The sequence below is a fragment of the Poecilia formosa genome, unplaced genomic scaffold (assembly GCF_000485575.1).
Source record: "Poecilia formosa unplaced genomic scaffold, Poecilia_formosa-5.1.2 Scaffold67, whole genome shotgun sequence".
Lineage (NCBI taxonomy): Eukaryota > Metazoa > Chordata > Actinopteri > Cyprinodontiformes > Poeciliidae > Poecilia > Poecilia formosa.
In genome coordinates this window covers 1791424-1799073 of record NW_006800006.1, presented here as the reverse complement: position 1 = coordinate 1799073, position 7650 = coordinate 1791424, and the positions used below count along the sequence as shown (strand labels likewise).

The 7650-nt window shown below is 37.9% G+C and overlaps 1 protein-coding gene across 1 annotated transcript in view; it reads right to left on the bottom strand.

The window, feature by feature from the left end:
- LOC103140031 (angiopoietin-related protein 1-like) overlaps window positions 1-4229 on the bottom strand; it is a 20713-nt gene extending 16484 nt beyond the window's left edge. The window contains exon 1 of the mRNA XM_007554956.2: window positions 3660-4229. The gene's annotated coding sequence lies outside the window, so the exon portion shown is untranslated. The remainder of the gene's footprint in view (window positions 1-3659) is intronic.
- Between the last annotated feature and the right edge of the window lie 3421 nt (window positions 4230-7650).

Here is a 7650-nt window from a genome sequence, read left to right as displayed (position 1 = left end):
ATATATATTTATGCCATTACACAACCAACAAATCTACTACTGTTTTTAAATCTTTGTCAAGAAGTCTCAGTGGGAAGAGAAACTTCTTTGTATTGCTTTCGGTGGAAATCTTGCTACTTTCTGAGTTGGTATTTGTTAGTGAGACCACAACCATAGAAGAAGTCTAAATAAATTATTCCAAGAGAGACGCAGCAGGGGCTTTAAATTATTTATGTGGTCTTATTTTGACCTTTAATTGCACGGCATCCTGTCCTCAGTCAAAGAAACATATCCTGATGGATTAGTTGAAACTGCTGCTCCTGCAGATTACTATTTTTGTACCATTTGTCACGGAAATAATATGCTTGAGTCGTTCTGAAGTTCAATTTTTTATTGATCTCAGACCTCTGAGCCAACATATGTTTATAATGAATATATTTTTCAACAACACTGTTGCTCTCTGAAGCCAGAGTTTTAGCTTTGCCATGTGGAACAAGCTGCAGTTCGAATTTATTGTGAATCATAAACGACATGAGCACAAACTAACAGTCGCTCAAGAGAAAACGAGTCACACGTTTAAGAGCTGCCCTGCAACATCTTGGCACTGTCGCGCAGTTATTATTTGCTGCAAAGTCCTTTCTTACTCCCCGCCCTACCGTTTCTCTGTAACCGCAGGTCAGCTTGCTTTAAAAGTGGAAGCAAAAAGTCTGAGAACATTGGCACGTCTGCATGACTCCAGCCGCTCAGTATGAATCTCACGGGCCCCACTCTGACAGCGGTGACAGTGTTTACATAGAGGCTCCTTAGCCAGGGCTGTAAATCTCATCTGCGGTTATTAGTCCCAAGTTTCCCTCATTCACAATGTGCAAGACCTCATCAAGTTTATAACAAAGCAGACTGCATATAATGACTTACTAAATGGTTAATTTCCTGTGTTTTTCTTTGTCTGTTTTCAGAGTTGGACATCGCCAGCAGTCACATAGGAGTCAGTGCACGAGTATTCACACAAAAGTATTCACAAAAATATTTTTGCCACTTTACAGCCACAGACTTCAACCAGTCCTATTGGGATGGACGGCGTGATGAAAACAGTGATACAAGGTTTTACAAGTAAAAGTGTGTCATTCATCTGTGTAGCATCCCATAATGAAATCTGGAACAACCAACTGTCCTCAGTACCTAAGTAGTAAATAAAAGCCACCTGTATCAGCAGTGGTGGGCTAACTAAAAAGTACTAATCATAAATATTAGCCCTGCTAATGCTAAAGCAGTAAACCAACATGCTATTTAGCTGAAGCTATTGCTAAAGCAGTTCACTAACATGGTGTTAAGCTGATGCCAATGCACTACATCAACATGGTATTTAGCAGAAGTTAATGCTAAAGCAGTAAAGCAACATGATATTTAGCTGAAGCTAATGCTGAAGCACTACACGAACAAGATATTTAGCAGTAGCTAATGCTATAGCAATGAACTAACATGCTGTTTAGCAGAAGCTGATGCTAACATTCTGCTTCGACACAGTATTGTCAGACCACTAATACTGAAGCACCACACGAACAAGGTATTTAGCAGAAGCTAATGCTATAGAGCTACATCAACATACTTAGGAGAAGCTAATGCAAAAGAGCTAAATTAAACCATTAAGCCAAGTGTCAATAACACAACATATGTTACCACATAGCTTATCCTCAGTAGGGCCAAATTTTTGATCAGGAAGCACGCAGGACATCATTATATTTAAAAATGTTTACTGTAGCACTACAGTGACACATTCTGGGTACAGAATAAATTCCAGCTTATTCAAATGAAAGTTCACAAAACAGCCCAACGAATTAGCGCTTTAACATTCGTCCAGAAAAAATATTTTTAGGGAAGCTAAAGTGCGCTAATGGTTTTCAAAGTTAGCAAAGACGCTAAACCGCTAACCAAAGAAATTTGCTCCGCTATTAATGTATAGCAAATTAGCAGAAGCATGCCCACCACCATGTAGGTATGATAGCATAGCATTAGTGTAATGTTGATATTGTTCTGTGAAGACCTCAGAGGTTCATTAGAGAACATTAGAGAACAAAAGACTGTATGAAAACCAAGGAACACAGCAGATAAATTAGGGGTGAAGTTGTGGAGAAGTTTAAAGTGGGGTTAGGTACTGAAATAACACGCCAAGCTTTGACTATCAACTAAACAGAGTTGGCAATAGGTGACAGGGAAGCTAGTCAGAATTAGCTGGAAGACGGGTGGATCTACGTGTTGGGTGATGCTGAACAAAAACCATTCAGCAGAAAAACAACCAACATACAGCCAGAAATACAATGGAATCATTTAGAACAAGCCACATCCATCTGTATGAATAGCCTAACCAAAGTCCAGACTTAAGTACAATTAAGAATTATTTTTGCAAAAAAAATAAAAAATAAAAAATAAAGAATTCAGGAAAGAATTGTCTAAAAGTTCACAAAGTTGGTAGAGATATTCCACAAATGATTTTTACAGTGAAATGTGCTTTACAAAATCCTCACTTGGAGAAGCTGAATACAAAAGCAAGCCGCACTTTTCAGATTTGTAATTTGTATTTGTAAAATTAAATATATATATATATATATATATATATATATATATATATATATATATTCTAAGCATCTTTTCTTCACAACTGTGTGCTACTTTTTTGTCTGTGTATCCCATCAAAATCCCCCTCCAACCCATACTGAGGTTTGTGGTTGTGATATGACTACATCTGAAAAAGATTCAAGGAGAATGAACATTTTTTCCAGGCACTTCCCTGGGAACCATCAGTCCTGCTTTGTTGTGACGAGTTTTCAAAGATCGGGTTGATAAATAGCCACACAGTGTGAAGACCAAACCACCTTCTGCTGGAAAACAAGCATAGCTCAAACATAATGTTAATTTTTTTAAAAAACTGCATTTTTCCAGTCAAGCTGTGTTGTGGCTTTTTCTAAGGACCTGTGCATTTCAGAGCGCTGTGCCAGTCTGCCCTCAAGTGCTGGTGCCACTGATTAGACCGGTCTGCTCAGGAGGCAACATGATACACAGACTTACATGCTGAATGTGATGAAGGGCTTTATTTCAGACCTACGTTGGTAATAAAAAGCTCATCCACAGATCCTAAAGGTTACCAAATATCCACAGTGTGATGCATTCTTGAAAATTTATGACTAACTTACCACAAAATTGAAAGGAAAAATAATAAAACTCACAAAAAATATTGTCACAATGCTCACAAAACAACTGATATGACATTATAAAAGCAAAAATGACAAACTGGGGATTTGAAGTGGTTTTAAATGCTGGAAAAAAAAATCTCATTTCCATTAGTTTTTAATTGATTTAATTTCCAAGACTTTGCTCTATTGTTGACTGGGGCGAAGTTGAAGTATAGCCCATCATAAGATGAATAGAGTGGAAGAAATGTCAAATGACTTCAAGCTGAATAAACACGGCTAATTGTAGCTGCTGTGTTATAAACTGCAGCGGAATGACCCATTAAGTCTCTTTCTTATTCATTCATTTAGACTAACAAGTAGGTTTTCTTTTCTTTTTTCCCACCAGTCAGAATGATGTGAACAAGAACTACTGATACAATATACCTGAGTTGAAAAGAAGAAGCAAAAAAAAAAAGACATTTGTAGAAATAACCAGAAGCAACAACTTCCCACCTGTGTCAGTGAGTTCAGTCAGCGGTGTCTCAGTAGCACACCTCCACCAGGTTCATTCTGCGCCTCCTCGCCCCTCGCTGCTCTGTTTGCCTCCGGCTCCCACAGAGACTGAGGGCCCTCGCTGACTGACGACACCGGCAGCCGCAGCCCACTGGTACGGAGCAGTGGAGGGTGGTCCATGTACAGAAAAGAAGGGAGGCTGATGAAGAGGTTTTCCTTGCAGCTGTCTTGGCCCTCCCTCCCCTCCTCCTCCTCCTCTGATGTCATGTGAAGTTTAGGAGGGGATGATGGATCTTTTCACAGCAAATGAGAGAGGGGTGAATCCAACTTGGGGAAGCGAGCAGCAAAGACACACACACACACTTTACGTCAGTGTGTTTCTGTTCATTTTAGTAATCGGATTATGGTTGTTTATAATGTTTCCACTCACTTGATGTTCCTTTTGTCAAATTCCATCCAGTAGACGTGGGCATATCGATACAAAATATCGATAATATTGATACCAAGTCAATATCAGTATTGTCACTATGGTTTCAGATACATTCTTGAAATTTTATGTAATTTTGTATTGTAGTTGCTCACAACTACCTCAAAACAGATTTTTGTTTTGGTTAGCTCTGAAATGACACTTTTTTGTGCTTTGCTTATCTAGAAAAAATGAGTGCAAATCACATCAATATATTAATGAATTGTTTTGGACACTTGTAAACTTTGTCCAAAATATGTTTGAACAAAATATCTCAAAAGATTAGGGGGAGAGGAGGAATGACAAAAACACCTAAAAGTCAGAAATTTGACAATACATCAAGCTTATTTCGAAGGTATCAGTATCGGTTTCGATATCAGTATAGATATCAGCGATACTGGCCATGTGTTTACTTCTGGTTAAAATAAAGTAACGCACACCTCTACTATCCACTAATTTTTATGTGAAAAACCACAACAAAGTAGTGCCTCATTAGCTCTGAAACAAAATCAGTTTCCTACTCATGTGGGTGAATCTCTTGGGTGAATTGTTAGTTGCAAAGTTGGCAAATCCGTCCGTCTGTCCGTCGTGGAAGGACAGCAGAAAGAAAGCCACTGTTGAAAGAAAACCACAAAATGATCCAATTGCAGGAAACAACGGAAACAAGTGGAAGAAGTTGCTTTGGTTGAAACTTTTTGGGCTTCATGCAGTGCACTGAAACTAATAAATAAATAAAAACTGTGATGAAAACAAGAACTGGAGCTACAACATGCATTCACAAAACTAAAACATACTGAAATTATAGATATAATATTCTTTATTTATGTGTTCATGAATCTATTTATTAGCCTTTCAGATTGATGTGAAATAGTTTTTTTTTTTTTTTTTTTTTTACACAAACCGTTAATGTCAACTGTCGTCAAATTGCGTCACTCCACACACCTCTTGATGGCTACGCTACGCCAGTCCGCAAAATGGCGACAGCAAAAGTTGGGATTAAACACCAGAGTTAGTTGGTTGCTCAAATTGAATATATTTTTTGAAAATGGTATCTTATGATGAATATTCATTACCCAATTGACGTAAACATAACCACAATACAATATTTTGACCGTATCGATTTCTGCACCTAGAAATGAGCTAAAGCATGAAAAAAATAAAACTACTAAAGTAATAAAAACTAAACTAAAACTAAACAATATTTAACTAAAAAGACTAGCAAACACACTTTAAAAGTAAACTGAATTAGACAAACAAAAATTCACTACACAATAAAACTAAAACTATGATGAAAAACCCAAACTATTCTGACCTTGGTGTCAGAGTGTTTTTACTATAACATCTCTGTGTGACCTGCGGAGGCTAATGCTCCGTTTCCGTCTCTCACACACATTCACACACTTACCTGTCAGCTTCATTCATGTCTCTCTCTCTCTCAGTCGTCTTTCTCACTCCTCCCTTACAAATCTGTTTCCTATCAGCTCTAATCTAATTCCGGCTTCATTCCAGGGATCCAGTAGCTCCGGCATACTGTTGGGAGGGATTGTGTGTGCGTGTGTGTGTGTGTGTGTGTGTGTGTGTTTTGGGTGGTGGAACATTTCTCTTGTATTTACAGATTATGAAGGATGTCTGTGTCTCTCGCAGCAGTCCAAGAACTGTTGGCAGCTGTGTTTGTTTGGTTGTGGAGACAATATGTGTGCTGGAGGAAAAAAACAAAAACAGAACAACCCCTCAGCTAAACGCTGCGGATGGAGGAGGAAGACTCAGGCTTTGAAGATGCGGGGGGATTCTCTGCGTGGGGACATTTTCCAATCCAGCATGTGGGAGAACGGTGGTTCTGATCAGCATTGTGGCAGTGCATGCATAATTCAGAGAGAGAAAGAAAGAGAGAGAGAGAAAGAGAGAGAGAGAGAGAGGAGTGCATTTATTTAAAGCACTAATGAAAGAAATTATTCTGGTTTTTCTGTTCTGTTTCACATTTATTATCATTCCTAAGTAGTGACTTGTCCTTTCTTTGGAAACAATTTATTACTTGTCTGAAGAAAAAAACAATTGCTTTTCACAATAAGAACTCAAGTGTTGGACTGATGAAGAAAGAAATCTTTTTCAATGAGCTCCTCCTTGTGGTTAAAGTACTTTACTACCTAAATGTTGATGATAGACATGAAAGGGGCAGTATTATGTATTTCACAAGTACATGCTACTGTACAGTGCTATTATATACCATAATCAAGTAACTACGTCACCTTTGGTTATTATACGAATGTTTCATATGTCAAATTTGACCTAAAAGAAATTTTACTCCCTGATTTAACTCCTTGAAAATGGGCCTCTGTCTCTCTCCTGCTCTTTTTGAAACTCTGCCTTCAGGAAGTTGTCACAACACGGCTCCATTAACTGTTTAACAATGTTTTTACCAGTGTTGCACTGAGAAGTATAGCTCCTATAACGAGCTTAGCAGATATGCAGTTCCACAAGGTGTTTGCTAATTACGGCTGGCTAGTCTGAAGGAGCTGAGTGGGAGATATAGGAGGGAGGATGAGCTCTGTGAAGCAGTAGCTCATGAGGTTGGAACTGCAAGTCAGAGGAAGAAGGCGATGCCAGACTTACCCAGACGTTTTGCACAGACAAATGGTTGCCATGGGAGATTAAAGGATTTCTCAAACATACATGAAAGAATGTAAGGCTCTAAAATAATTCCCCTTAAAAAAGACTGAATTTATATTATAAAGTCAACTTATTAAGCTGATGAAACTGTAGTTCCCACATATGTAACGATTAGTCACTTTTTTAAACTGCCGTGGATCATAGGCTAGTAATGAGATAAACCCAATCTTGTATGTATTTGCTGCCTGGTAGTTTGATTTTCTGATGTCTTGTAATTTCATGTATAAATGCATGGAATGTAAGTCAACCCTGTACGTAAATTATTGTTAAGTTAAAGGAAAATTATGGTTTCCAAAAGGATTTACAAATAGAGTCTGAATATTGTAGTATTCTGTGGGTAATATGGCACCCTTCCCAGGGTGGCAGGATTTAGGGGGTGTAACAAGCAGAATAAGAGAAAGAAAATTATCTGTCAACTGAGGAATTGACAGATTCCTCAATTGGATGTTTTTTTTATGTTTAGTCTAAAGGAATTGGTCAAATATATAAACTGGTCCAATTTGAAAATTATTTACATAGTACAAATGTTAATTTAAACGCACTTTTGGCTTTTCAAACTTTTATGCACACACACACCTCTAAAAAAGTTTAACTTCTAATAACAAGCAAACAAAAAACAAGTAATTACTAAAGAACATTGGGTATTATTGTTTTACAGGAAGTGGTGTTGTTCTTGTTTCTCCCATTTTTCGTCTTTTTTTATTTTATTTTTTAACTGTAAAGTCTATAATGTCTGTGTGCCTTTAAATGAAGACGGGGCACGGTGGCTCGTGCTGTAGTTTCGTCATGAAGCGGTGTCTTCAAACAAACAGACAGCTGGTGACGTTTATCAGGCTGACCAATCGGACGCAATTAAAT